Source organism: Embiotoca jacksoni, unplaced genomic scaffold, assembly GCF_022577435.1.
Source record: "Embiotoca jacksoni isolate LCO1_2020_lvr unplaced genomic scaffold, fEmbJac1.0.p SCAF_41, whole genome shotgun sequence".
Classification (NCBI taxonomy): Eukaryota; Metazoa; Chordata; class Actinopteri; family Embiotocidae; genus Embiotoca; species Embiotoca jacksoni.
The window spans coordinates 2134477-2141857 of NW_027185394.1; positions in this window are offsets into that span (position 1 = coordinate 2134477).

Below are 7381 nucleotides of genomic sequence, written 5' to 3' on the forward strand. Positions count from 1 at the left end.
AGAAGAAGAAATGTTCAAGTCATGCTGCAAGAAAACAAATAAAAATAAAACACTCCAAGGATTCATTTTAATGAGTCATAAATTGTTTTTTATCAGTACCCACAATGCACCAGAAACCCTCCTAAAACCCTGCACAACCAATGAACATACTTTTTGTTTGTTTTTTAAGTCAGTCAGTTAAAAGGGTGAAGTAAAGGTCGGCCTATAAACATGACCTGACCCCCCCACCTCTTCCTACACATGTCGGAGGGCGTGACATTTGACGAGACGACACGGCGGGGCAACCGCCGGTCGGGGGTGGAGGTGGTGGAGGTGGAGGTGGAGGTCTGCAAAAAAAAAAGTGCATTTTGGACTCGAATGCTTGAGTAATAAAGAAAAAAAAGAAAGAGCTCACGAAAGGCGGTGCAGAGATAAGATGGACGTGGCTCCTTCTTTGTGTGTGTGTGAGCACACGCGTGTTGTGTTGTAACCGTGTACATACCTGCAGTTTTGTGTGAGAGATCCAGCCTGATAACAAAAGGAGTATTGTCTTTGGTCAGGGCTGCACTGATAGTCTACCCCCCCCCCCCCCCACCACCACCACCACCACCACCTCAACACCTCCCACACACACACACACCACCACCACCATCCACCACAGCCATGCCTTATCCCACCCCTAAAGAAAAAAGGAGAACCGGTTGCCGTGACAACCCCACCGGTCAGACAGCCGGTTAATAATTCAAGTCTCGACACCCCTCCTGTCTGATATTTGTCTTTCAGCCGCTCAGACTGTGTGAACTATTATATTTGAAAAAAAAAATAATATAAAAAAGATTCACAGACCAGGAGGAAGAAAAAAACAAAACAAAAAAAAGTCCACCAAAAATATATCCTGCTACAATATATAAATAATAAATATTAAATGTACTTTTCACAGATATATTCTGGAATTTCTGGACTTGTTCTGGCTTTAAAAAAAAAAAACAGCAAACTCTGCTCCGGACATCTTCAGTCACTGCTTTTCTTATTTCCCTATAAATTTATATATTTATATATAAACTGAAGAACAAGCAGTTTATAGTAAAACATAAACGTTGGAATTTCTAATCTGTAATTTAAAATACTGCCAAATCGTGTCGACGCTCAATAACAAGATAATGACAACGTTTTTAAAGCCACCAGACTCCCTTCACGAAAACAGGAATTTTACCTCACAGGACGCTGTCGACCCGGTTCCGCCTCCACACTGCCCCTGCAGGTCATCTGTAGGTATTGCACGTTTGGGACACAGTTTAAAGCAAGTATAGTTTTGGTTTAAAAGTTAATTTCCCAACTCCGGGTCAAGTAGGTAAAGGAAGACAAAAGTCATGTGATTAAAAAGATACAGAAAAGCCAGTAAATGGACCATTTGGGATCATTAAGGATCATTTAAACGAGTGTTTTCTAGCTTCAGATTAAACCGACTCACAGCTGGCAGTTTGCCGACACTCAGCAGGAAACAGAAGAATCATAAATACGTAAATATAACGAAGAATAAAGCGTGAAATCACCTTCGAATTGAGCCGCCGCTTCTTCTCCGTGTTTTGTTTTTTTCGCGCCCCGGGAGGCTCAAACTGTTTATGAGGATGACCTTTCGTAATGTCATTTTTTTTTTTTTTTTTTAAGCTGATGACATTTATAAGCGTTTTCCTTTCATTGGAAAGAGTGTGGGAGCAGGAGAGAGAAGAAAGGAAAGAAATAAAAACTAAAAAAAAAGGGTCGAGAAGCCGACGCGAAGCCGAGCGACGGGAGTGGGCGAAGAAACCTGCTGAACGCAACAGTCGTCTCAGACGAAGCAGCATTTTAGGAGCTTTGGAGTCTGAAGAGATGTCATGAACACTTCTGGATTTAAAGTCAACGAGGTGTCTGGTAGCTCGTGTTGGGGTAGAAATGTAGGTTCTTATATCGATGAAGTGGAGTCTATTGGATATGGTCTGAAACTGATCACAATATTATAATGATACAATTAAGTTATCAGATAAATTAAAAAATACAACAGAGTATATGAAGAAATGGTAAAAGTGAAGCTTTTTATGGTTTTAATTCGAAGTGTTTTCCACTTAAAATAATAAAACTGACTTCAGCACTAAACAATATACATAAAAAACTAAAATAAGACTCCACACTCGTGTTTTTCTTCAGTATTTGGATGTTTGTGAGACAGACCGAGGATTCGAGGGGTGAGGAGGTTCAGCCGACAGATGTGAGGCAGGGAGGAGGCGTGGGAGGAGATCCATCGGCCGGAGGAGGAAGAAGAAGAGGAGCGATGAAGAGGAAGAGGAAACTCCTCACGCCGCCGACGCTTGAACTGCAGCTTCAGTGTGAAACGCTACGAGAGACGAGTCTTTTCCAGAAACACAGAAACAAGATTAAAAAAAAAACAAAAGAGAAAACGAGGGGAGAGCTTTCACTGCGATGTGGCGCCCTCTAGTGACGACATGGACAACCTGCTGACGCACCTGGAGACGAACCTGGAGACGAACCTGGAGACGAACCTGCTTCACCTCTGGGAGCTTGTTGCTGTTTGTATGCAACAGTTTCTATTGTCTTTATTGTCTTTCTGTCCATTAGATTTGTCTCATATTCTGTTTACGTTATATTTATTGTTATTTGATTATCAACAGGACTCGAAACAAAGAGTCAAATATATCAGATTGTACAACAGATCAAAACCGGACCAAAGTGTTGGACGTCAGTTAAAAGGACGAAATTCGCCAAGAAAAATTAATTTAAGCTTCTGTTTTAGTTTTAGAAACGTGGACGAAAGATTAATGAAGCACAACACTGAGTTCAACTACATCGACTAATTCGAGTTCATTCTTGACTCTGGAAGCAGAAACTTAAGAGAAAAAACTTATAATAATTCAGAAAAACTCCATCTGTTTTAAATAAATAAATGAAATAATAATAATAAAAAAAAGAAAAAACAAAGCTGAGTCAGCTCACTCTTCAGACATGGTTGACTGGCGATGAACTGAAGACTTGCCAGGTTTGATTGACAGGCCTCGGGTGCCAGTCAGGTTTTGGTAGCAGTACAGGTGGGCGGGGCTTACTGTCCTCAGGGATCCGCCCCCTTGCTCCTCCCCAACTTGTCTAAATATGGTCACATCTGGCTCCAAAAAAAACAAAGACAGCGGGAAGTGGAGGCTTCTGCTTTGTTGACCCGAACGACGTTTCATCATCAGGCATCAAACGAGCTGCTGAAAAAATTCCTTCTTGTTGGTGTTCAGACTAAATAAATGTGTAATAAGTTTTTTGACCACTTGAGGGCAGCAAAACTTCGCTGTAAACCAGCATTGAACTAAATAACATTTTTTGTCATTCTAATGTATACAACTGTATTAAACTAAGCAAAACAGCTGCTTGTTTACACATCCAGCTGTTGTTCATCCACTTTTAGCTCTTGTTTTGGTCTCCACCAGCTCCCGGTGGAAACATCCGTCTCTTTAACGCTCGTCTGTTGTTCACTGCCGAGCAGAAAAGCAAAACTACCAGCTGAAAGACACCAAAACAAACAAAAAACTCCTTTCACGTCCAAGTTACATCGTTAAAAGTAAAAAGATATTGACTATAAGATCTACAGGGTCACAGACCATCCTCCTCCTCCTCCTCCTCTTCCTCCTCCTCCTCCTCCTCCTCACCCACTGAATCTAACAGCTCTCCTGGCAGGTGGACTCGGGACCTTGTCGTCCTTGTCTCGTCCTCTGTTCCAGGAGGGCGGAGCCTCTGATCAGCTGTGAGGAGGGACGACTCCTCGGCAACTGGCAGGAAACCAGGTGAGGTGAAGGAGATGGAGGCTGCCGAGGAGGGATTTATTTTTTCATTCATAATTCATTCGCCCAGTTTTTTATGAGTTAAAAAAAAACCTGCAGTCTTGAATCCACGTGGCATTTCAATAAAAGTACAGACTTGATATTTGACTCAAATAACTGTCATCATCCCACCTGGGTAAATTCTGGGGTTTGTTTTTTTGGGGAAGTTTTCTCCACAAAGACTTGGTTCACTCACCTCCCTTTCTTCTTTATTTATTTTCTTTCTACGTACTCATCCGCTAATTTCCTCATTAACTCTGTCCGTTTGTATTTCAGCATTAATAATTATAATAATGATTTTGTGTTTTGTTAAAATCAATCATTTCAAATAGTTTAGCAAAATAAAGTAACCTGAGTTGTTCTTTTTATTTTTATTTTTTAGCTTATTAATCGATCTATCAGCAGATTGTTCCCGTGAGCTCAAATTACATTTTTGGGGTTGATTGTGGTGACAAGACTTTTATTATTACTTGTTTTAAAATAAATGAATAATTAATTTTAAAAAATTACTAAAAAAAGTTTAAAATATTTTCTTATGGTTCTGGGAGTTTTTTGTTTAAAAAAAACAACTTGATTTAATACAATAAACACGATTCTAAAGTATATATTTAAAGGACACTTCCACTGGATTTCAATGTGGTCTATTTTCCATTATTTATTATTGTGGCTTGTGTGGCTCACAACTAACAAATAGAGTGACGAGAAAAAGCTGAGTTTGTACTTCAAAGAGTCAGAAAATCTCAGTTCTCCGATCTGCAGCTGTTTCAAACAAACCAGAATTTCCCTTTAAGCATTTTAAATGAATCTTCTTGGTGCGCGAGACTCCAGCTGACGAGTCCTGACCTCCAGACCGACGGGAACACGAAGGGAGTCGTGTTAATGTCTCCTGAAACACACCTCGCCGCTGTAAAACACCAGCCGGGGAGCTGCCACTCTGTCGGTGTTCACCGGGCTTTGTGCTGCCAGATTTTACCTGCCGAGAAGTCCGAGGAGCTCGTCGCCTCCGCGGCTTATCTGGAGACTCGGAACGGGTCGGAGGTCCGCTGCTGTCACTCAGGATCGGCTGCTGCTGCTTCTTCTTCTTCTTCGGCTTCTGAAAGGACAAAAACCAGAAGCAAAACCTGCAACACATTTTTTTTTTACTGTTGTTTTTACACAAATAATAAATCTTTGAACTTGTATTGCCAGTGCAGAAGTGCCTTTGAAGTGCAATACCACCGAGGGCCACTAGGGGCTCCAATGGACTCCCATTGAAAAGGCATCAAGTTCTCTCCTGAAATACAAAAGTCAGTAAATTCCCTCCTTCTGATCAGTGTTTCCTTCTGGAAAATAACTCCAGCATTTATGAGATATTAGGACTCAAAGACTGGCGTGTTTGAGGCCTCAGGTTTACAGTATAGGTGGGCGGGGCTTAGCGTCCTCAGGTTTCTGAGTTAGATCCGCCCATCGCTCCTCCCCGGCTCGCCCAAATATGGTCACTTCTGGCTTTTACTTCCTTTTTCATCTCTCGCAGCTTCACTTCCTGCTGTCGCTCAGAACCAGTGAACTCGAACCCTCAGAGGCCATTTTGTTTGTCTTTCGCCGGCCTGACGAGCGCCTTAATGCCTCTTCAGAGGCTTTTCTTTTTCACAGCAGAGACGACGACACTGAGAGCAGAAAAAACAAAGAGCATCGATTCTACAGGATGGAGGGACGGATCAATCGTCACGGCGATCGCTGTGAGCTCTGGGAAGCCTTTAAGCTGCTGGATGTGTGTTAGTGTGTGTTAATGTGTGTTTAGTGTGTGTTAGAGTGTGTTTAGTGTGTGTTAGTGTGTGTTTAGTGTGTGTTAGAGTGTGTTTAGTGTGTGTTAGTGTGTGTTTAGTGTGTTAGTGTGTTAATGTGTGTTAGTGTGTGTTAGTGTGTTAGTGTGTGTTAGTGTGTGTTTAGTGTGTTTAGTGTGTTCGTGTGTGTTCGTGTGTGTTAGTGTGTGTTTAGTGTGTTAGTGTGTGTTTAGTGTGTGTTAATGTGTGTTAATGTGTGTTAGTGTGTGTTTAGTGTGTGTTTAGTGTGTGCTACTTTAAACCACGTGAGATTTAAAAATATAAATTATTGTACCGTCAGAAAACGGCCTAATTTCTTTTTCAGTTCGTCATATTCGCCAAAACAATAAAGAAAAACAAAACAAGGAGACCAGAGCTTCGTCCCGTGATCTTATATTTCTGTGCTCCTTCTAATAAACTCTGAACATATTTCAGCAGATTCATAAAGTGTGTTGAGAGCGTGTTGCGTGTTGCGTGTTGCGTGTTGCGTGTTGCGCGTGTCACCACCCGTGCCGGTGATGTCACGGCGTGCCGACCTCCACCTGTCTCCTGCCATCGGTGTGACTTACAGCTCGATTAACGTGACCTTAAACACTTTTATTGAAGTCGTACAGCAACTAACAACGATACGTCTCAGCTTGGCTTTAATTTGAGGCTTTATCGGTTTTACTTTGTTCTATTTATTTTTTAATGGTGTTTTATTGTTGGATCTTCTTGTATTTCGTGCGATATAAATAAATCTGAGTTGAGTTGAGTTAAACATCTCGGTAGCTTCGTCTTTAACAGAAGATGGTTTAAAAGGGCGGGAAAAATAAAATATTTACGCCTTCGGTGGCGCTACAGTGGATTTACACACGGTTTGGTCTTTTGATGTGTTTTATTGATGATGAGGAAAACGAAAGAGAAACGCCGACCTTACCTCGGCTGTACAAAGTGTGTTTCTATCCTTGTGAGGACATCTGGCCTTCAGCGCAACAACAACAACAATAACAACAACAACAAAAAAACTTGACGCGCTTCAATTCTATTTTCTTTTAAACTCAAAAAGCCATTTTAACTACGATTGTCCATCTTTTTCTTTTTTTTTTTTTTGGTCACTTTCTTTGAAAAAAAACCGCCCGACCAGACAACCAGCTGTGCGACGCAGCCGTGCACACACAAACACGCCAAGACGAACTAAACACACTCGCAGCTATAAATAGTTGTTGTGTTTGTCTTCATATGCAGATATATAACATTTTCTCCTTCCTGTCAGGCCCCATTATTTTTCTGCTCCTTCCTCACCTTCCTCTTCGTCTCGCCTCCTCCTCCTCCTCCTCCCTCAGCCAGAATACTAATAACCCTCTCCTTCGTCTTCATCGCTCCTTCCATCATCTCAGTTTTTTTTATTTTTTTTTATTTATCTTTTTCTTCACTCCCACCGAAGCTCATATTCCCCCATAAATTTTCTCTGCTTGAATTCTTTCTCCTCATCTCTCAGCATGACTCATACACTTTACCCTCCTCCTCCTCCTCCCTCCTCTTCTTCATCCCTCCATCCCCTTCACTCTCTCGGGCAAGTTTTATTTGGAAAGCATCCACGGTTGCTCAGTTTTTTTGTTTTTTTTTGTTCACCTCCCTCTCGCTCGTTTTCTGTTTCATTTCCTCTCTTTAATTTTAATCCCTCTTTTCTTCTTTACTCCCTTTTTTTTCCTTTTTAGTTTTTATCTTCGTCACCACGTGTTCCCTCGTCTCTCCTCCAAAGAC